Source organism: Trifolium pratense, linkage group LG2 (genome assembly GCF_020283565.1).
Source record: "Trifolium pratense cultivar HEN17-A07 linkage group LG2, ARS_RC_1.1, whole genome shotgun sequence".
NCBI classification, from domain to species: domain Eukaryota; kingdom Viridiplantae; phylum Streptophyta; class Magnoliopsida; order Fabales; family Fabaceae; genus Trifolium; species Trifolium pratense.
Window position 1 is genome coordinate 71,273,175 of NC_060060.1, and position 23,957 is coordinate 71,297,131.

The 23,957-nt window shown below is 33.6% G+C and overlaps 1 long non-coding RNA gene and 1 other non-coding gene across 5 annotated transcripts; one reads left to right on the forward strand and one right to left on the reverse strand.

Moving 5' to 3' along the window:
* Nucleotides 1-6,451: 6,451 nt before the first annotated feature.
* LOC123911998 lies at nucleotides 6,452-6,558 on the forward strand. The gene has a single exon (XR_006810853.1). It is a non-coding gene; the product is annotated as a small nucleolar RNA R71 (small nucleolar RNA).
* Nucleotides 6,559-19,044: 12,486 nt separating this feature from the next.
* LOC123911197 lies at nucleotides 19,045-22,950 on the reverse strand. Of its 4 annotated transcripts, none has more exons than XR_006810399.1 (8): nucleotides 22,536-22,948; nucleotides 21,567-21,711; nucleotides 20,963-21,111; nucleotides 20,501-20,608; nucleotides 20,108-20,173; nucleotides 19,836-20,025; nucleotides 19,653-19,753; nucleotides 19,045-19,326 (listed from the first exon to the last, which is right to left on the reverse strand). It is a non-coding gene; the product is annotated as an uncharacterized LOC123911197 (long non-coding RNA). The 4 variants fall into 4 exon arrangements; XR_006810400.1 differs by having other exon boundaries at nucleotides 19,088-19,326; nucleotides 19,653-19,771; nucleotides 20,963-21,095; nucleotides 22,536-22,950; XR_006810397.1 differs by having other exon boundaries at nucleotides 19,090-19,326; nucleotides 19,653-19,771; nucleotides 22,536-22,950.
* Nucleotides 22,951-23,957: the final 1,007 nt, after the last annotated feature.

A 23,957-nucleotide genomic window follows, 5' to 3' on the forward strand; every position in this document is an offset into this window, starting at 1 on the left:
ATTTCATTCCTTGTCCTCGAGGAATATCTCAATCTCTAAGAAAACAAAACACTACCTCAATCCATTTGGCTACACAAACTCAAACCCAATCAAGTTAGACGTAATTTGCATAATATTTCAACGATCAATTTCGTCATGATTCAAATACACACAGTTTCAAATTTAGGCAAAACAAAGAGCATCAAACAAAGATTGACCATACTTAATCTCTTCACACCCTAACCGACTCTCCTGTTTAAGGGTAATATTCACTCAATCAACACATCATAACTAGACTACTATAAATTTGCAGACATTCTCAAAAATCAATCACCATGTCATGAACACACACATTAGAGGACTTTTATAGGTTATAACGTGGCCTGGTTAAAAGGTGGATGGTGGCATTTCTGGTAAGTGAGTAAAAAAACTTGAAGTTAGATACCACTAAATTGAATAGATACAACACCCTACCCTACTTTTTAATAATTGATACTAGAAAACAATTTTCCTTCACAAAATTTTCTTTCAATGAATTCTTATTGTTTTCAAGAAGATCACCATGATTATTTTTGTTTTCTTTTTTTTTTTTCTTTTTTTTTTCTTCGAACTTCTTTTCTCGGTGAACTTTTGAATTTTTCTTTCATAATTTTGTATATATATATATATATATATATATATATATATATATATATATATATATATATATATATATATATATATATATATATATATATATATATATATATTTAGATCTCTAGTATACCCACCCTCACCGACTCTCCTATTTAAGGGTAATATTCACTCAATCAACACATCATAACTAGACTACTATAAATTTGCAGACATTCTCAAAAATCAATCACCATGTCATGAACACACACATTAGAGGACTTTTATAGGTTCTAACGTGGCCTGGTTAAAAGGTGGATGGTGGCATTTCTGGTAAGTGAGTAAAAAAACTTGAAGTTAGATACCACTAAATTGAATAGATACAACACCCTGCCCTACTTTTTAATAATGGATACTAGAGAACAATTTTCCTTCACAAAATTTTCTTCCAATAAATTCTTATTGTTTTCAAGAAGATCACCATGATTATTTTTTTTTTTTTTTTTCTTCGAACTTCTTTTCTGATCGTGTGACGCGACAATGACCGCAAGTATACAGTCGTGTCGTGTAGTTTTAAAAGATATCGAACCCAAAGGACCAATAATCGACCTACAGTATTCTAGTGTTGCTTTGTAAATCTAAGGCTAATGATTAGAAGGATTTTGATTAATTGAATAATTAAAATAAGAAAAGTAAATATTTTTTTAGATTTTTAATATGTAAATGAAATATTGCTAGGACGTGCTATTAGTTGCTTCAGAGGGTTCAATGCTTAATTCGCGCTAGGCTTAACTGTTAAATTTTCGAAACTATATTGTTTTAAAAATACCAATCTCAGCTCTCGCAAATCTTGACTAGTATTATAAATTATAAAGGTGGTGCTTAACTCTCGTTCTCACACCCGCTAATAAAATACTCTTTGAAAAACAATATAATTTAATTAACTCTAATCCCAACTCTCGTTGCGAATTAGATTTAATGTTCAGTTTTTACTATCTAGTAGAAATCTCACGCTCTCGCTCTATTGATTTTTACTTTAATTAATTCTCACTCTCGTGACGAATTATAGTCAACGTTTAATTAAAAACTGCTTAGGAAAATAAAACATTCGCCAGTTTTCATGAATTATATTTGATTTAAAAACACTAATCTCAGCTCTCGCAAATCTTGACTAGCGTTATACTTAGATAAAATAAATGCTCAGCTCTCACACACTCACTTACCTATATAAGTACCTTTGAAAATCAATATAAAACTCATTAATCCTAAATAGCTCTCGCGGACTTTAGAACTAACGGTCAGTTTTAACTATCTGACCCTAAACCTCAACTCTCGTCAATGTTGGTTTATTGCCTTTAAAACAATCCTCACTCTCGTGACGAATTATTTGAAAACGTATTTATTTAAAACTGGTGGTTGAAAACTATTAAGCACGAATTAACTACCGAACCCCTATTAGCTACTAACTACACATCCTAGCAACGCTAAATTTAGCTAGACATAACTAAAACTAAAGACATAAAAATAAAATAAGCAAATAAATAAAAAGCCATAATAAAAATAAAAACAGAAATTAAAAGCATAAAATAAAAGCAATAAAATAAAGACAAGAAATAAATAAGGACATAAATAAAATAAGAACCTGAAATTACAAAAGGAATCTCGAGTACGGACTCCGACAGCGTAACGGCAGGAAAATAAAAAAAACTTATTTTATTCTCAACGGAGAATAAAATAATATTAAACTCTCAACTTTAGAGAAGAAAACCTTGTGGTACTAAGCCTAGTTCTCAATTCTCCAAGTCAAGTGTTATGTTTTTGAGTGAAGAGAACTAGCCTATTTATACTAAAATACAAGGAGGAAAAGACAGAATCTGGCCGATGTGGGACTTGTAAAAATTCTTCGCGTTGCCGTTGGATCACATGGATGGCTGTGATTTGGAAGGAAGTGGCGAGGGCCACTTGGATGCAGCTGGCGGGCGCCATTATGGCCTTGTTGGCGGTCGCCACTTGGTTGTAGCTGGCGAGCTGATTTGCGTGATGATGGGCTGCACATGTGTGGCCCAATTGGCTGCACATGTGTGGCCTTTTTGTCCATTTTTGCTCCTTTTCGGTCCGTTTTCGCTCCTTTCTTCAACTCGTACACTTTTTATCTGTTTATTTAAAATATGAGAAATAAGTAACTATTTATATAATAAAACTTCGGAATCGAAATAAAAACATATAGAATATAATAGTAAATTAACTAAATAAATAGCATATTTTCAGGTGTATCAAACTCCCCTAAACTTGAACCATTGCTTGTCCTCAAGCAATTTAGCTTGCATATAGAACATTTGAAAAGCGAAGCAACTCACACACACAGACTTAGAGAAAAATAACATCACAAGTACTCATACGTGGTCAGAAATTTAAATCGGCTAAGATTAATTAGTTAGGTTCTTACACAATCAAGAAGGGTATTTCAACGACACACAAAGTTCTCCCTCTTATACATACCGAATTTGGATCATGCCATTGTACTAAAATCTAAATCTTCTCCTTTGTTTCATCCTTTTTCATTCTAGACAGTCACATTAAGACCCTTTATCTATGCCACACACATGGTAAGAAAGTCGGTTAGCGTCTTTATTCATCTTTTTCAACTCGCAATTAGCTTGATGATGCAAAATTTTTTGTATGAGCAATCATATAAATATTTTTTTCAAGGTTTAACCGTATTACCACAGTATGACCTTATATATTTTTTTTCTTTAAGGTTTAACCGTATTACCACAGTATGACCTTAAGAATTTGCTTAGATGATTCGCTTATATTCATCGACAAACCTACTTAATGTGTGACTTTATAGATGGTGTCCGACTGGATAGATAAACTACTAAAGGATTCCACAAATTTAAATCAAGAGATTTTGGCACAATGGTTATTCAAATTGATATCTATACTAGGGAGACTTCTGGGTGTTGGAAGAATACCGATTTTGTTGTAAAATTCCCTAATTTCATTAACTAAGCCTCTCGTCTTTTCTTAACCTATATACTTTCTAAGTGAGCTATTATCCTAAGTCTTTGGAAAAATTTTTAATTTGGCTCAAGAAAAGGAAAAATTTAGAAAAACCAAAGAATATACTATAAATTCAATTTTTTATTATGCGAAAGGAAATAAAAATTCAAATAACTAAAAAAAATTAAAAGTAAATAGAGATAGTAGAATACTCCCCTAAACTTAAATCCAACAGTGTCCTCACTGTTGCGACTCAAGAGCAGAATTGGAGCGTAAAACCTGTGGTAAATCATGGGGGAGGCTGTTGATGGTTTTGGAAATTGTTGAACTGAAGCCTCAAACCGCCTAGCTCTTGTATGACATTGTCGAGCTGTTGTTGACGGTGCTCTTCTGAGCTCTCCCATCTATGATAATAGCCCTGCATCTCATGTTGGTTTTGAAGAATTTGGTTTTGCTGGGCTTGCATGAATGTCATTCGTTCCATCATCTCCTCTTGTTGTTGATGCATGGCATAAAATAATCCATCGCGCTCTTGATTTAGTGCATTTTGGGCGCGTATCTCATGGAGTACATCATCAATAGTGCTTTGCCTTGATGAGGAGGAACTACCTGCAAAAGTGTTAGAAAAAATGTGTAGTGTGTGCAGGTGGAACAATGCTTGCGCCCCCACCAGCAGCAACATTTGGAGAAATGTGCGTGGGAGCTCCATTAGTCACAGGATCATCAGGGATAGTCATAAAAAAAATCAAAAATAAAAGAAAGCAAAAATTAAACAAGAATTAAAGAAAACTCATGGGTTGCCTCCCATGCAGCGCTTTGTTTAAAGTCGGTAGCTCGACTTCTTAACCCTTTAGATTAGTATGGTGCCTCTTCCAAACTTACGTCCTTAAAATTATGTCCAACATCCTTAGGTCTCCATTTGAACATGTCAAACCATCTCATAGGTGTTTTCCTTTTTCTTTTCTTTTTCTTGGAGGCAAACAGAGATGTTTTATTTTGGAAGATATTACTTTCTGGGTGGGCTTTTAGTATGTCGGGAGGTACTCGTTTAAAGGGTGTGTTATCGACATTTGATTCAGCTATGTCGAGTCTACAGCAAGAGCTTTTCTTTAAACATTTAGCTAGGTCGTCATTACCATTTTTATGAGTCGGAGGGATGAGAGTTTTTAGAATTTCAGAATTTTTGGTTTTATCTTTCTCCATCTCTTTTCCACATTCTTTGACGACGTCTAACATATAGCAACTATCTTCAATGGCCGATGCGTTCATGAATTGTGTTAAGATAAATTCAACTTTTTCTTCACCTACTTCAAAGGTGAGCTTTCCTTTTTTCACATCTATTATGGCACCGGCGGTTGCTAAGAATGGCCTTCCTAAAATTATGGGTGTATTGGAATCTTCCCTAATGTCCATGACTATAAAATCAGTTGGGATAAAGAATTGACCTATACGTACTGGCACGTTTTCTAGTATACCTAGGGGGTATTTGACAGAACGGTCAGCGAATTGTATTGACATTTTAGTTGGTCTCAATTCTCCTAACTTAAGTTTTTCATATATGGGCATAGGCATTAAGCTTATACTGGCTCCTAAATCGCATAGTGCTCTATCTATGACATGTTTTCCAATGACACATGGTATGGAAAAACTTCCTGGGTCTTTTAGCTTAGGAGGCATAATATTTTGAAGTATGGAGCTACACTCGGCAGTAAGCATAACGGTTTCTTCTTCCTCGATCTTTTTCTTATTAGTTAAGATATCTTTAAGAAACTTAGCGTACGAGGGCATTTGTGTGATAGCTTCCGTAAAAGGTATTGTGATGTTTAGTTTTTGTAGAAGCTCTACAAATTTCTTAAACTGCCCTACGTTTTTGGATTGTACTAATCTTTGAGGATACGGGATGGGTGGTTTATATGGTGGGGGAGGAACGTAAGGTTTCTCTTTCTCTTTGGTTTCCTCTCCACTATCGTCCTTTTCTTTTGGTTTACTCTCCTTCTCGGTTGTCTTATCGGAATTGGGTTGCATGGCAGGATTTTTAGTTCTAGGATCAGCTGGTCCATCGTATTGTGTCCCACTTTGTAATATAACAGCATTCACATGTCCCCAAGGGTTTGGCTGAGGCTGGCCAGGAAATATGCCTGCGGAAGCAGAGGTAGATGCTTGTTGTTGTGCCACTTGTGCGATTTGTGTCTCTAACATCTTATTGTGAGTGGTCAAGACATCTAACTTGCTTGTTATTTGCTTAATTTGCTCACTAGTTTGAAGGTTGGTTTGAGCTTGGGTAGTTATGAAGTTTTCCATTAATAGTTCAAGGTTGGACTTCCTAGGAGCAGGGTATGTAGTATTTTGGAAACTTGGTGGCGAAGGAGTAGGTGCTTGGCCAGGTGCATATAAAGCGTTGTTGCTATTGTACGAAAGGTACGGGTGATTTCTCTGGTTTTGGTTGTAAGAGTTCCCTTGAGGGTAATTCACTTGGTCGGTGGGAGCTTCGATTAGAAGTCGACATTCAGCGATAGTATGACCTTGAGCTCCGCACAATTCACAATTTTGTATTGTTGCAGCCACGGTGGCTTTGGGTGCGTTGGTTAGACTCTCTATCTTTTGAGTTAAGGCATCTAACTTGGCGTTGATGTGGTCCATGTTGCTGATTTCGTACATTCCACCTTTCGTTTGAGGTTTCTCTACTGTTGTTCTCTCGTTTCCCCACTGATAATGGTTCTGAGCCATGCTCTCGATAAGCTGATAGGCTTGGTTGTATGGTTTATCCATAAGTGCGCCACCAGCTGCGGCGTCTATTGTCATTCTTGTATTATACAAGAGACCATTGTAAAAGGTGTGGATAATTAGCCAATTTTCGAGCCCATGATGAGGACATATCCTAATCATTTCTTTGTATCTTTCCCATGCTTCGAAAAGAGACTCGTTGTCTTTTTGTTTAAATCCATTAATTTGCGATCTTAACATAGCAGTTTTGCTGGGTGGGAAATATCTGGCTAAAAAGACTTTCTTTAACTCATCCCATGAGGTGACTGAGTTAGATGGTAGGGACTGGAGCCAAGCTCTAGCTCTATCTCTTAACGAGAAAGGGAATAAACGAAGTCTTATAGCATCGGGACTGACACCATTTGCTTTTACTGTATCCGCATATTGCAAGAATATGGACAAATGTAAATTGGGGTCGTCCGTGGGGTTTCCGGAGAATTGGTTTTGTTGTACGGCCGACAACAACGAAGGTTTAAGCTCAAAGTTATTTGCTTCAATAGCGGGGGCAGCGATGCTATTGTGAGGTTCAGCTTGCGAAGGAATAGCGTATGACCTTAGTGGTCGTTCTTGTGGGGCTTCAGCCATAACTGAATCGGGAAGAGGAATCTCTAATTGATTTTCTAAATTTCTACGTCTTAAAAGACGTTCGGGTTCGCTAACAAGTTGCACCAATCTTTCGCCTCTAGAGCGAGTGCTTGGCATGCAACAAACGAACTAATCGGGGTAAAATAAAATAAAATTTGCCTTAGTCTCTACGGTGTAACACCGGAGTTACGATATCGACTAAATTGGTCCCCGGCAACGGCGCCAAAAACTTGATCGTGTGACGCGACAATGACCGCAAGTATACAGTCGTGTTGTGTAGTTTTAAAAGATATCGAACCCAAAGGACCAATAATCGACCTACCGTATTCTAGTGTTGCTTTGTAAATCTAAGGCTAATGATTAGAAGGATTTTGATTAATTAAATAATTAAAATAAGAAAAGTAAATATTTTTTTAGATTTTTAATATGTAAATGAAATATTGCTAGGACGTGCTATTAGTTGCTTCAGAGGGTTCAATGCTTAATTCGCGCTAGGCTTAACTGTTAAATTTTCGAAACTATATTGTTTTAAAAATACCAATCTCAGCTCTCGCAAATCTTGACTAGTATTATAAATTATAAAGGTGGTGCTTAACTCTCGTTCTCACACCCGCTAATAAAATACTCTTTGAAAAACAATATAATTTAATTAACTCTAATCCCAACTCTCGTTGCGAATTAGATTTAATGTTCAGTTTTTACTATCTAGTAGAAATCTCACGCTCTCGCTCTATTGATTTTTACTTTAATTAATTCTCACTCTCGTGACGAATTATAGTCAACGTTTAATTAAAAACTGCTTAAGAAAATAAAACATTCGCCAGTTTTCAAGAATTATATTTGATTTAAAAACACTAATCTCAGCTCTGGCAAATCTTGACTAGCGTTATACTTAGATAAAATAAATGCTCAGCTCTCACACACTCACTTACCTATATAAGTACCTTTGAAAATCAATATAAAACTCATTAATCCTAAATAGCTCTCGCGGACTTTAGAACTAACGGTCAGTTTTAACTATCTGACCCTAAACCTCAACTCTCGTCAATGTTGGTTTATTGCCTTTAAAACAATCCTCACTCTCGTGACGAATTATTTGAAAACGTATTTATTTAAAACTGGTGGTTGAAAACTATTAAGCACGAATTAACTACCGAACCCCTATTAGCTACTAACTACACATCCTAGCAACGCTAAATTTAGCTAGACATAACTAAATCTAAAGACATAAAAATAAAATAAGCAAATAAATAAAAAGCCATAATAAAAATAAAAACAGAAATTAAAAGCATAAAATAAAAGCAATAAAATAAAGACAAGAAATAAATAAGGACATAATAAAATAAGAACCTGAAATTACAAAAGGAATCTCGAGTACGGACTCCGACAGCGTAACGGCAGGAAAATAAAAAAAACTTATTTTATTCTCAACGGAGAATAAAATAATACTAAACTCTCAACTTTAGAGAAGAAAACCTTGTGGTACTAAGCCTAGTTCTCAATTCTCCAAGTCAAGTGTTATGTTTTTGAGTGAAGAGAACTAGCCTATTTATACTAAAATACAAGGAGGAAAAGACAGAATCTGGCCGATGTGGGACTTGTAAAAATTCTTCGCGTTGCCGTTGGATCACATGGATGGCTGTGATTTGGAAGGAAGTGGCGAGGGCCACTTGGATGCAGCTGGCGGGCGCCATTATGGCCTTGTTGGCGGTCGCCACTTGGTTGTAGCTGGCGAGCTGATTTTCGGTCCGTTTTCGCTCCTTTCTTCAACTCGTACACTTTTTATCTGTTTATTTAAAATATGAGAAATAAGTAACTATTTATATAATAAAACTTCGGAATCGAAATAAAAACATATAGAATATAATAGTAAATTAACTAAATAAATAGCATATTTTCAGGTGTATCATTTTCTCGGTGAACTTTTGAATTTTTCTTTCATAATTTTGTATATATATATATATATATATATATATATATATATATATATATATATATATATATATATATATATATATATATATATATATGGGGTTTTCTAACTTAGACCCTAGTTAGGTCTAAGTTAGCAAGGTGCACCTTTTGAGTTGGACAAAAATACCCTTTTTTTTTTTTTTTGAAACAATAGAGCAACTGGGGCATGTATGTAATTTGCATCATAAAAATACCCTTTTTTTTTTTTTTGAAACAATAGAACAACTATTACATTTTTTAAATTTCTTCCAAATTTCGACCTCATTTTACGTGCGAATCGAACGCCGATTTCAAAAACTAATACCGAAAACCTTTGTAAAATTGAAAAACGATCAAAATCCATATAAGGAACGTCGAGTTTCGTTGAGTATTGAGGGAGATCGAACCGGGTCAAAAACCGGGTCGCACGACCCGTTTCTGCATAAAACGGGTGGGAGGGACGATGAACAGTGCGCGTCGCCCACGCCCACTCTCACCGGCGGCGCGTGGGGGCGCGTGCGGCCTCAGAGAGGCTCTATTTTTTTTTTATTTTTTCATAATAAAATAGTAGATAATATTCTGGAAATTTTGGTATATTGTATGAAATTTTTGGAGACCCGAAACTATTTTTAGTTAATTAAATGAGTAAAAAGGTAATTAAAAATATTATAATTCCATAAAAAATTTCTAAAATTTTATGTAAAGTACTATGAATTATTTAGAACCCTCTTGTGTACCTCACTCTCCCTAGTTCAAGTCATGAAATTATTTTCACAAATTCCGCTGATTATTTAAAACCATTTAACAAATAATAATAATAATTTCATAGATTTGTACTCTGAAACCAATTGTTTTTTTATTTGTTTCTAATAAAATATTAGATAATATTCTGGAACTTTTGGTATATTTTATGAAATTTTTTGAGACCTGAAACTATTTTTCGTTAATTAAATGAGATAAAACGCTAATTAAAAACTATTGTTTGCTTCTGAAACCATTTAGCTGGAAGAATGGTTTCAGAGAGTTATACTGTGAAACCATTCTAGCAGTAAAATGGTTTCAGAAGCAAACAATTAAAAATCAACTCCCCTGAAACCATTCTATCAGTGAAATGGTTTCAAAGTACAACGCTCTGAAACCATTGTACCAGCTAAATGGTTTCAGAATGGTTTCAGAAGCAAACAATTAACAAATTACTCACTGAAACCATTCTACCAGTAAAATGGTTTCAGAGAGTTATACTGTGAAACCATTCTACCAGCTAAATGGTTTCACAGTATTATATAAAGATAATTAAAGGTAGTGAAAAATTGAGTTTTTTTTTTTGTGTCCAAATCAAACGAACCAAGTCTCTATTTGTAGACAAAAAAAAATTATGAATTTTGGTATAAAAATAAAAAAATAAAAAATTAATTTACAACGAAATAATTGAGTTTAAAGTATTAAATGAAAAAAAAAAACACGCCAACCACCCAGCAGTTGACACGTGTCCTGCTTTTTTAAAATGAAATTTTCTCTCTCCAGGCGCAGATCTAGTGTGGTGCACGCGCTGGCTTATCATGGATATGGATGATCTGGATTGTCTGATTGATCCGACAACCATGATGAGATCATCTTTTGGCCGTCTGATGGAAATCAACGGTCTGTAACGGTGGTCCTGCGGTAGGCGCGCGACACTGGATCAGCGCCAATATGTTTTTTTTTTTTCTTTTTTTTAAAAAGAAAGGGTATTTTTGTCCAACTCAAAAGGTGCACCTTGCTAATTTAGACCCAACTGGGTCTAAATTAGCAGCCCCCTATATATATATATATATATATATATATATATATATATATATATATATATATATATATATATATATATATATATATATATATATATATATATATATATATATATATATATATATATATATAAACTTAAGTTGTTGCTAATTCCAAAAGCAACCCCAAACTTAGTGACATGCATTGTGCAAAAACCACTAAAGGTATCTAATTCTCCAAGAAAATCATTTTTTTTTTATAACAAAACTTGGGTCAGATAACAAACAAAACATTTTTCTTTAAGCTCAAAGGGGTTAAACAAAGGATAAGCAATGATAGAGGTGGCTAGAACAGGCTCAAGATACCAAAGAACTTGCCTCGTGTGTGCATCACAACAATAAATCAATTAAAGAGAACATGCGCAAATTCTAGAGACATAGCTAAGTGTGGAATTCTCATAATCATCAAAAGAAATCAGTGTTTGGGCTCAAAATCTCACGGTTATGCTGGATTAAACTATGGTCAATATTTGTGAGAGTCCCTAAGCTTTGCCTAAATTATCACTATGATGCATCAGAAACAGTCAAAAATATCACACATTCATATCATGCATTTGGTCAACAATTTTGAATCTAAGATGGTAGCCAAACAAATTTCAATTAGTGTGAGGTTTTCAAAAAGACTAAGACATTCAAGGAAAACAACAAATAAAACAAGTATTTATTCATGACCAATAAAGAGCAAGTAACAACTTCAACATAAACGCACGAAGCAGGCCAAAAAGTACACATGGAGAAGGTAATATCTGAAAACCTGATTCTTTTTTTTTTTTCAGCTTTCGAATGCACTATACTCCAACTCCTCTATTGTCTTCTTAAACCTGCAAAACACAAAACAAAACAAAGAAAAATATTGTTTAGTGAATAAAACCTTGGGTTGCCTCCCAAGCAGCGCTCTTTTAACGTCAATAGTTTGACGGTCCATGACTTCAAATTAGGTAGGATATTTCAGACTTGTTTCACCCCAACTCCTCTTTTGCTCTTTCTTCAACCGAGAATTATTCTGATCAACAAGCAATGATTTCACTATTATCGGATGGCGAATGAACTTTATCTGCTTATTCCTCCCTTTCTTTCTTTTCTTCTTTCGTGCTCCTTTTGGACCTTCCTTAGAATCATCCACAATCTTTTTCCTAAAACTCATCATGACGGTTTCAACTAGCTTCGTCACTTCTTTCTTTACTAAACCTTCCAATGGAGGAATAACAATTTTACAAGCATCCACACCCGGATTGACTTCTTCCTCCTTATACACCTTGTGCAACCAAAAGGCAGGGATTATACCATTTAAATTCCAAGCCGAAGTGTCATAATCCTTCTCCAATTCTTTAACAAGGTCATCTTCTTTCAAAGGAGTAAGCAAGCTACTAATTATGACCGGTTGCTTTGAATCTTCTCCCAAGAATACATACTCCCAATTAGGAGGAAGTTCTTGCAACCCCGGAGGACTTGGCTCAAACTCTTCCTCCACTAGCAATGTCTCCTCCACTTTTAGCGTTTCCGCTACTTGGCACTCATCCAATTGTTGAAGAAAAAGTTCAATTTCATGATCCCATTCTTCTTATCTCACATCCTTTGCCACATCCTCTAACACATCCACCTTGAAACATTCAGGTACCACTCCACAAAACTTTGTTGCTTCAAACACCTTGAAGCATACTTGTTCATTGTCTAGACGAAACATGAGCTCACCCATCTTAACGTCAATTAGAGCCCTTCCGGTGGCTAAGAATGGTCTTCCCAACAAGAGAGGAACTTCAGCGTCCTCCTCCATATTTAGAATCACGAAATCAGCCTGGAATACAAATTCAGCACATCTTACCAAAACATCTTGTAAAATTCCATGTGGGTAGGTAATTGACCGGTCGGCAAGAGATAATTGCATCTTTGTCGGTTTAGCCACGGCACCCGGGATGCGCTTCATCATAGACAAGGGCATCAAATTGATGCTTGCACCCAAGTCACATAAAGCTCTCCTAACATGTAAGTTTCCAATAGAGCATGGAATGGTGAAACTTCCCGGATCCTTCTTCTTTTGGGGAAGCTTCTTTTGAATTATTGCACTGCACTCTTCGGTCATGTCTTCCGTCTCATCATCAAGAGGTTTTCGCTTCTTTGTCAAAAGCTCCTTCATAAATTTCGCATATATAGGCATTTGTTCCAAAGCCTCTGCAAAAGGAATATTCGCTTGGAGACTATGGAGCATTTTCATGAAATTTTTGAAGTGTTGATGATCTTTCTCCTTGGCCTTCTTCTTTCGCGGATACGGTAACTTGGCATGGAATGAAGTGTTTTGTCCTTTGTTGCCATCCTTCTCTTCTAAGCTTTGACCTTTCTTCAAAGTGTGATTCTTTTCAACTAACTTCTCATCACTCTCTTTTTGAATTTTTTTCTCTCTTTCATTTTCGACTACTTCTTCTATCTCACCTTCAATCTCATTTTCTACTACACATTCTTTTTCAACTTCACCCTCATTCTCATTTTTTTCATCTCTCTTTTCTTTCACTCCATCTTCACTCGACTCACTTTTCTTCTTTGTCATAACCTCGGGTGAAGGAACCACTCTACTTCTCAAATTGATCGCATTGCAGCTTTCATGACCAGAATTATCTTTTGTAGAACCTTCAAAGCCATTATTTTGAGTACCCAAGAATTGCCTTGACAATTGACCCATTTGAGTTTCTAGGTTCTTGATTGAAGCTTCATGATTCTTGTTAGCAATGTCTTGGTTAGCTTTCATTTGGTCTTGGCTAATCTTCATTGCTTCAAAATTTCCTTGAGTCACCTTGATAGCTAAGATAAGACTATCTTCAAAAGAATCTACAAGGTGATCTTCCGACTGTTGCTCTTGAGGAATTTCTTTATTTTGAATTAAACATGAATTAGTTCCATAAGAAAAGTTCATGTGATTCTTCCCTCCAAGATTATAGGCATTGAAATATGGATTGTTTTGCTTCCCATTCCACATGTAGCTCATCTGCTCTTGGGCTGCTAATTGTGTGGTAATAATTTGTAGTAGAGCATTCATTAACTTGTAACTTGTTAAAAGTTCGTTTTGATTGTCTAATTCAAGCATGACTTCCTGCCTGGTCTAAACAAAACAAAGAAAATACCTTAGTAGCACTTGCACTAAACAATAGTGAAAACGAAATTTAAAATGAAACTTATTTTTGTATTTTTTTTTATAAACAAAACAAAACTAAAATAGTGAACTAAGTATGGTCCAATTGCCTTGTTGAATCAATCAACATTCCCCGGCAACGGCGCCAAAATACTTGATGAATAATTTGCAAGTATACAATTAGCCGTCAAGTAGTATAAAAATCGTTCTTTCCACAAGGATTGTTGTAATTCAAACACAAGTTGAATACATACTTAAACACATAAATTTAAATGTAAAAAGGGGGGAAATTTGTTTGGTTCAAGTTTGATCATAAACTGACAAAATAACTTAGGTTTCAAATCAAATGAAGAAAAGCGATTGATCCTTTTGGTTCATCTAATTACTACTTCTCTTGGTAATTTCATGTATGATTACAAATTTACTCAATTTAGTTTCACGATTAGATTAAATCAAAAATGATTATGCCCAATGTCTTGGTAACATAATCCTCTCCCTTGATCATCGATTCCTAATGTCTTAGGCAATCTATGATCAATTGAGGATTACAAACTTTAATCTATAAAATCTCAATTAACAATCCGAAATGTCTTAAGTGAAAGTTAATCGATCAATTATTCCTAGATCGATGATTCATTCCTATCGTCATAGTAAAATAAATCATTGAATTCATCATATAAGTAGCTAATTCATATAAAACATTAAGCATAAGGAATAATCAAAGAAACTAACTTCGTAATTCATATATCAATTCAAATGAGAATCACATGGTTCAAGAGAAATAGAAATCAGAATCCCCTAAGGACCAATCATGGGAATTTAGTTACACATAGAATAAGAAAACATTACAATCAAAGAAATGAGAGAAAGCATGTTTACAAGATGATCTTGATGTGTTTCCACACTTCAATCCTTGCCTCCAAGCTCCTAGATCTTCAAAAGTTGTTCAATTTGATGTTTCCAATGTCAATTTTCGATCCACTATCTCAGATCTGCGTTTTCCTTTTATAACCGGAGTCAATAAATGATAATTTCGCCTCAGGCACGAGCATTTTCGCCCCAGGCACAGAATTTTCGCCTGAGGCGCCAACATTTTCGCCCCATGCGAACAAGCAAACAGAGAGGTACTTTTTCTGGTGAAATTTTCGCCTGAGGCACAGGATTTTTCGCCTCAGGCGAAAAAGCAAACAGAGAGGTGCTTTTCAACTGGGAATTTTCGCCTGAGGCACAGGAATTTTCGCCTTAGGCACAAAATTTTCGCCTGAGGCACCAACATTTTCGCCCGGGGCGAAAAAAGCAGAATATTAGCTATTTTCTTCATTCTTCAGCTACTTTTATCCTTTGCAAATATCTTCAAACTAATGCATTATTCTTCCATGAAATGAGTTACAATTCTTCTAAAAAGACTTGAAATTGGTCTTATTTTCATGTAATGACGCATGTCATCAGGTACCACTGAGTCTGTGGATGTCGATTGTGAGAACTGAGAAGGAGATGGAGGATGAGGAAAAAACTGAAGCGACTGACACTTATGAAGAGAAGTAACATTGATGAGAGATTTTAGTGAAACTGTATCAGTCAGAGACGAATTTTTTTTTTTATTTTAAATGAGGGAGCAAGTGATGTGGAACAGATTGGACATATGTCATATTTTTATTAGAAAATAGTACTACAAATTGCATCTAAGTTTTCTCTTTTAGGTTGAGTTCCTCCTATTTTCTCACAACAACTCAATAACCACTTTTTAGATAGGGTTGAAAATATAAATAATAAATAAAGTGTATAACCTCACCAATGTGGGACTTGATTTATTTATATTTTCAAATTACACATTAGTATGCTCTAATATCCAATGAGGGACTAAAAAAATATATTTTCAATACACACACTAATGTGCTCTTCGTTTCAACAATTCCCCACTTGAATTTATAAGAAACATCCAAAATAGCATAGGACGCTTCTATAAGATTGTGCATAAGTAAATATGTCTATGGCTTGAACGTTTGCCTACCGATTCAGCAAAAGTGACACTTATAGAAGTAGTGATGATGATTATGGTGATTATAATGATTAGAATGATGGTGATGATTATCTTGGATTTATACCGAATGTTTGTTGAAAATAAATGTGCAATAGATGACTTAACTAAGTTTGTATCTCAATAGTGCATTTAATTTCATTTCTCTTTGGTCTCTTTGTTTTCCTATGACCTTGGTCCATTTTCATAGTTTTTCTTTTTGGCTTGTATATCACCATTTTTTTTGTCCACTAAAATCATTTATATGTGTGTAAATGTGAAACCTATCTATCAAACCATTCTTATGAAGGTGTAGATGTATCTAGATTATCAGTTGGAATGGACGTGAAGGAACCTGTGAGTTAAAAGTAGAGCAACACAACCAGCATAAAATTGGAGGTTCATACATACTTTCATGAATATGACATGATATCAAATCCCAGTTTAATTTGCACATGCTTCTTCGCTTTACATTACTCTGATATGGTTATAGGCAAAGTCGATATTATTTTGTTAAACCAACATGTATCATGTTCGTTCAAAACTTTCCTAATTATTCAATTTTGTTATTCTTTGGCTCATAAGAACTTAGTGTTATCTTATTCCATAGATAAAATCCATGAAAGTAAACAAATTTTGAAAATGAAAACGTATGTTATCTCTCTCTCTCCCCCTCCCTCCCTCGTTGTAGTTGTCATCCATGAGACTGCATGCACTCGGTGAGATCAGAGTCGTCGGATTAAAATCAGACGGTTTCTAAGATAAAAAAAATTATATTTTAAAATATTCAAACTGAGTTAAAACTGAGTCGTGTAATGTTGATCGGAAGGCTCTGATTTGATGACTACAACTTGAGTGCACACAAACTGACGGGACTAAATCCGTTTCCATGAAAGGAGGATACATATTTTATTTTACTATCTAATAGCTTATAATATGGTTTGTCAACAAATGAAAAGAGAGTAATTATTTTACAGCTTAAAGTGGCTAAGGAAAGGATAATAATTATAAAGGGTGGCTCGAAAAAGACTCTAGGTACCTATAAAAATTGCCTCGATGTGATGTAAGTTAAATTCAACCAGTCAGCAGAGAATAAATGCAAGTTCTAGAAAATAAACAAATTCATGGATACTCTCATAAGATATAAAAAGATAATGGCATTATAGTGGAAATATTTGATGTAAATTCTCACTGACTTCGGTATTTGAAAGTTGAATCAATTATCTCGCAAAATACTATCTTCCTTACTTGACTCTGTCTCTCGAACTTCCGCACTTTCATCAGCAATCATATTTAGTGTATATATATCTTTGTATTAAGGCGTGAAATTCAGATAATAAAAATCTAATTGTTAACTCATAATATCTCTTTTTCATACAACATTAATTATATTTCTTAATTTTATAATTTGGTCAAAGTAACTTACATTTTGGAACGGAGGGAGTATAAGAGAAGATATATTCCCTCAGGTCCTATATATAAGATATTCATTATAGAATTGATGTATGTAAACAATAGGCTTAATTAGTTAAATGGTCACTTAAAGACATTTTAGGTTTCACAATGGTCCCTTAAAGAAAAAAATGTCAATTTTGGTCCCTTAACTATATGACCGTTAGTCACAATAGTCATCTCCATTAATTTGTTTTTATATGAACCGTTTGATCATTTTGTTAAAAATGCAATGGTAGGATTTGCAGGTCTACTGAATGTAATGGTGAACCATCATCAAGTAAATATTTCTTTTCTTCTGCATCTTCTTCTCTCTCTTATCTTTCATGTTCATCAACAACTTCATAAAAAAAATATAATCCTTAAATTGGTAAGAGGTATTAGACGAACCCCAGCCACCGAGATCCCAGACTCGAGAGGGAAAAATTGTTGTCCTACTCTCATACCTTCCACCGGCACCGGATTTACGTGGCTAGCTAAAAACAAATCACCACCCCATCTCCAATCATTGAAATTCCATTCTCTAGACCTCTTTTCCATACCACTCAATTCAGATGAACCACCAATACCATAAAAATAAGGGATAAATATGTTTTTGGTCCCTATAGTTTTCTAGAATTTTCATTTTAGTCTCTGAAGATTTTTTTCACACTTTTTAGTCCCTAAAGTTTCTTAGAATTTTCATTTTAGTCCTTACTTTTCATTCAACTCGTGCATACCATTTTAAATTTTAAATTTTTTTTTGCGATCATGTTTAGTACATTATATGAATCTCTGTTATAAAAGTTTAAATTCTTTTAACAAAAGATGAATTTAATATGTATTTTTTAGTTTTTTGCACATAAAAATTCATAAATAATTCATCTGATGTTAAAAAATTCTAGTTTTTTTATCGAGGACGTTCTTAAAATATTATAAACATGAATACAAAAAATCATTCAAAAATGTGAAAGTATACACAAGTTGAATGAAAAGTATGGACTAAAAACATTGACGGAAAAAATTTCAGGGACTAAAAAGTGTGGAAAAAAAATTCAGGAACTAAAATGAAAATTCTGAAAAATTATAAGGACCAAAAACATGTTTAACCTTAAAAATGATAACCTTCACCACCCAACAATTTAATTAAAAGTACAAAATTAACACATTAAAGTAGAAAATTAACAACACAAATCAAAGTTACTAAGCTTCAATTTATCCACAACAATCCAAAAAAAATCAACATCTTGTGCGTTAACAATGTTTTTAGGATTTGGGTTTTTTTGGATTTAGATTCACATGAAAAACTTTGATTTTGGATTTTAATTTTCTCAGATCTGACACTACTAGAAAAACTAACTTTAGAGAGGGACGAAATCCGTCACTAATGTGTCAAATTTCCGTCGCAAACACATTTAGTGACGGATTTAGCGACGAATCGAAATCCGTAAACATTTTCAACGTCGCAAACGCTTAGTGAGGGAATTTTTAATCCATCACAATTTGCGACGGAAAAAATCGTCACAACCGATATATATCCGTCACAAACAACTGACTACTATATCCGTCGCTAGATAGTGACGGGTTTCAGTTCGCTCACTAATCTATGATGGATTTCAAATTTCCTCACAAATATTTGTGACAGACCTGGGATTCCCTCACTAACATTTGTGACGGATTTCAAATTCCCTCACTAATTCTAATTTCCTCAATTTTAATTTTAAAATGGTTTCATATAAACCATTTTATGCAAAACATTTTTTTAATTGAATCCATAAGTATTGATGCATTAAAATCAGTAAAAATTATAACAAACTATACAAAAAAGTGTAAATAAATCATGAATGTAACTAGCAATTAAAGAACATTGAAATATACTAAACAAAGAATGAAATATCAAAATAATCTACTAATAGATATAGACACAATCAAGCCTACATCATAATAGAATTACAGACAAATTACTAATAGATCCATATCATTCCCTTGGCTCTGACAAGATCCACAAGAATTGGTTCCTTCTTTCACTACTATCTTCCCTGAAAATAGCCAGCATCCATCCATAAATTAAACCCAAAAAGTATTGACTATTTGTAATAATTATATGCATGGAAACAAAAATCAATCTATGTTCCTCAATTCATTACTGAAAACTTGATAGTAAGCTTTTCTAAGTTCAAAACCCGACTTGAGCCTCAAATGAAGCCTAATTTAAATACATTTAAACACATTTAAGTGAATCATGGAGAAACAGATACTCCATATCCTATATATGTCAGAACTTATGGTTAAACAATAGTCACTAAATATTTGTAGCATCATATATTAAGTGGGGGGAGGAGGATATGTAGATAAGAGTGCTTACAATTTTAAGTGATTTAGTGAACTTTCTCTATCCTCTCTCCCTGTTTTATTGGAAACTTTATTCAGGGGTAGCAACTTAGTTCTCGACAGTATTGATATGTCCTACAACAAACATGAAAGCTGAAGAAAAGTTATACCCTTGAAGATAATAAGTTAGAGCCTAAATGTCAATAATAAATTATACCCTTCAAGATATTGTAGCTTTGAACATAATGATCTTGTGTAGCCTTATACTTTCTAACTGCTAGTATTGTCATTTAATTGCTCAGAACATCAAAGCAGCTTCTTCAGACGCATCACAGTTAATTCCACAAATATATCTTCAACAAACCACAAAATTAATTATATTTCTTTCACATGATTTCATCACCATTCTGCATTGTAACAAGACTGTTAGAAATTACAATATCAAAACAAAAATAACTTCCAAAGTAATAATATGCTATAGAAACATACCAGTGCTGCAAAGTTTGTGGAAATGAGTACGATATACTGCCACCGAGATTGTTTTTACTCAAATCTCTGCAAAAGTTCCAAAACCTTAGTAACAATAAAACACACTCCTCTATCCCTAATAATATGCACCCTTTAGAAAAGAAAAAAAGACCCTAAATATAATAAGCTCCCTAACTTACAACTTGGTCACAGTTGACAAAGATCCTAGATAAATCAAAGAGTCACATTAAACAAAGTAAATATGCATATTCAAGTAAATTTCTGAAAATAAATAAATGGCACTCAACTGTAGTACATTGTGCCTTCTTAAACACAATTCAAGTACCATCATGTTTGTAATTCCATACAAGAGTGAATGATATCAACACTGTCAAACTGAAAAAAGTGAAATACCTTACAAGCACCGAATTTATGCTTCGAAACTTGATACCAAACTGAAAGTATCATATTTATCCAAAACAAACAGTTGCAAGTATATGTCTATGTATCAACCTATACACTCTGCAAAAATTAAACATAAAAAAGGTTAGAATTGTATGAAGAAAATAAACTACATTTATGAATATAAATGAGAGTAATTTAAATAGTCAGAGGACTATATAGTATGGTCCTTCATTCCATTACCAATCTTTATTATTACTAAAATACTGTATGAATAAAGAAAATGAAGGAAAAGAATAAGAGTAAGATGAAACCATTTCCAGTAGCTACAATATTTTACATCTATTGTGGTGGTAAGACAAACTCACTGGTAGTCATAGATAACATAACATATCAAATTGTACACTATATAGACATTATTATCAAACCTAACTTTTATAAGTTATTGGACATAAGAGGGGTATTTGAGTTTACCTTAGACTAGATGGATATCAATAACTTGAACCTTTGTGTGGATTTTCTATGTTTGAGAATGAAGAGAGTGAGAGATGTGCCAAACCTCATAGCTTATAAGTTTGTCCAGAACTTCATAGCTTATAAAATAATCCTGTAGCACACAAACGCTGCACAACATTAACACATCAGTTTAGTATATTTTGCAACCAAACTAAAAGAAACAAGTAAAGGGGAATCAAAAGCCATTGAATAAATAGGAGAAGAAATGAGAAACGAACATAAGTAACTAGTTGCCGAAGCACTCACCGCTGCCTACACAATCCTAATGAAACTACATATGTAACTAACGCAACTCAGACAAATAAGAGACAAACCATGCCACCATACACAAATGAATAATTCTAGTAAGTCTTAGCTTATAGATCAGTAGGATCAGTTTACTACTTTAAGTATTTTGTATATTTTCAATTAATAGTCAATTACTAGCTCATCTAATTCTATCCACATCAAAGCTTATGAACAATGAAATATTCATATTTTTCATTGTCATTTATCTTATTCATATTTTTCTTCGTTATGAAAATTAATGTAATTGACCAATAAATCAAAGTGAAATTAATACCTATCAAAAAATTCTAGAGCAGACAATGCAGCACTGTGAGGCAACTACAATGATTATATCTTGAGGAAATCTTTGTAGTGATCGTGACATCTTACGAAAAACTTGCATGTTTGGCAATTATGTAGGAATATCGAGAAGTAGAAACCTGCCAATAAGTAAAGTAAGCATCTCAATATTCATTTAATATACAGTTTGGCATCCCTTCATAAGGTAAGGCATGTTCTGTCAAAGTAACACAGTTTGTCAGTTATAGCCAAATCAACATGTCAGTTCTCTCAATGAGCTCAACTTTAATAGTTTGCACTTTGCAGTCACCTTACAACAGATAAACACACATATACAAGTATTAAACATCTGTTTTTTGCATTTAAACCATACCTTCTCCATAGATTTAAAAACCAGGTCTCACTAATTATTGCAAGGAAAATTTTCATAGGTTCATTCTTGAAACTAGTCTTAGATTAACCAAATCATATCACAGATCACCTAATCCTAAACAAAACAAAGGCCTACTTCTATAAACTACAACTTCCTAATCTCTGTTCAGAAACTATCACCAAAGCATGTAATATAACAAGAGGTCACAAAAGCATAATAGACATAGACATCATAACTTAAAAAATTCATAATATGCATCCATGTGCAATTCATCATTTGAATCCAAAATTCAAAATTATTTAGGCTATATTTCAAGTCAAAACAGTTCAACCAAAACACTTAACCCTAATTTCTTAATTAACCTTTACTAATATTAGAAACCACATTTGCAAAAATCACTTAATCAAACACCAATCACAGAAAAATGTCAGCAACTAAAATCATCAACACACAATTAGACAACAGAATGAAAATCGAAAACGAACACAAATCCTATATCAGACTTCATGATTTTCAACACAGAAAAATCTTAGCAACGATTTAATCTCAGGGAAGAACAAAATGGAGAGAGAGAGAGAGATTTTCATTTACAATGATGAAATCTTCAGCGTCATTCAGTTCCAAAGAACCGAAGAAGAAGAGAACAAAGTGGAAACGAAAATTATGTGGTGATTCATCGTAATTCACTCCGGTGTAAATTCAACATGCTCTGATTTCTATCCGGCGTAATTTAGCTCCAATTTTTCTCCGGCTTGATTTTGTTCTGATTTAACGATTTTGGGATTTTACCGAAAATAACTTTAATCTGAGATAAACGACGCTCATAATCGGAGAGTTCGATGAACCTTCGTCGTGCTTACACTGTATCGCAACACGGATCGGCCGCGGTGGAGAACTAATAGAGAATAAGGGTTTAAGCAATTTTGGGTTTTGCGAATATTGATTATGGTTTCACGCTTTTGAGTGTTTTTATTTTGGTTTGTCTATTACTTTTCCTTTTTCTTTTTAATATTAAATTACTCTTTTTTAAGCATATTAATATTAATAATACTAAGAAGTATATATTTTGAATATTTAAAAAAAAAAACAGATATATTTTGAATAAAAATAGTTATAGTTATTATTAATATTATCAATCAAATTTTATTGATAATATTAAATAATAAGTAATCTTATCAAAGTAAATATATAATAATAAGTAAGATTTTAGAAAAAAAAAATAAAAAATATTTCATAATTTTCATAAATATTGTTTGTGAGGGATTATTTTCCTCACAAAATTAATGTCATATGTGTTTGTGATGGAATTTGTGACGGAATAATTAATGAGGGATAAATTATGTCACAACATCCCTCACTATATTTAATCTCGTCAAATTTGCGATGGAATTGGCGACGGATATTTTGTGACGGATTTATCCACCACAGATTCCCTCACTGATGTAAAATTACAATATTCCGTAACTAATTCCGTCACAAGTAGTGAGGGATTTGGTTCCCTCACAAATTTCCGTCACTAATTTGCATTTTTTTAGTAGTGTGAGTTTTGGTTGAAGGTTTATGAAGATGATGATAAATGTGAAAAAGAAATTTAGAACGAAGATGAAGAAATAGAGAAAAAGTTTAGTTGATAATGGTGCATTATTAGATATAGTGTACGTTCAAAATTCAATGGCTATTTTTTTTCCAATAAGATCAAATGTCTTAAATTAAAAGAATTATTGAGATCTATGGTGGACCACATGCAATGGTGGTCCACTTAATACATTTGGTGTTAAAAATTAATAGAAATGACCATTGTGACTAATGGTCATATAGTTAAGGGACCAATCCGGACTTTTTTACTTTAAAGGACCATTATGAAACATAAAATGTGTTTAAGGAACCATTTAACTAATTAACCATAAACAATATTATAGTCTAGATACTAAAGGGAGTAGTTTTTAAATTCATTGAGGATCTAATGTAATTAGTCTATATTATAGGCTAGATACATTGAATTCTCAATGTATC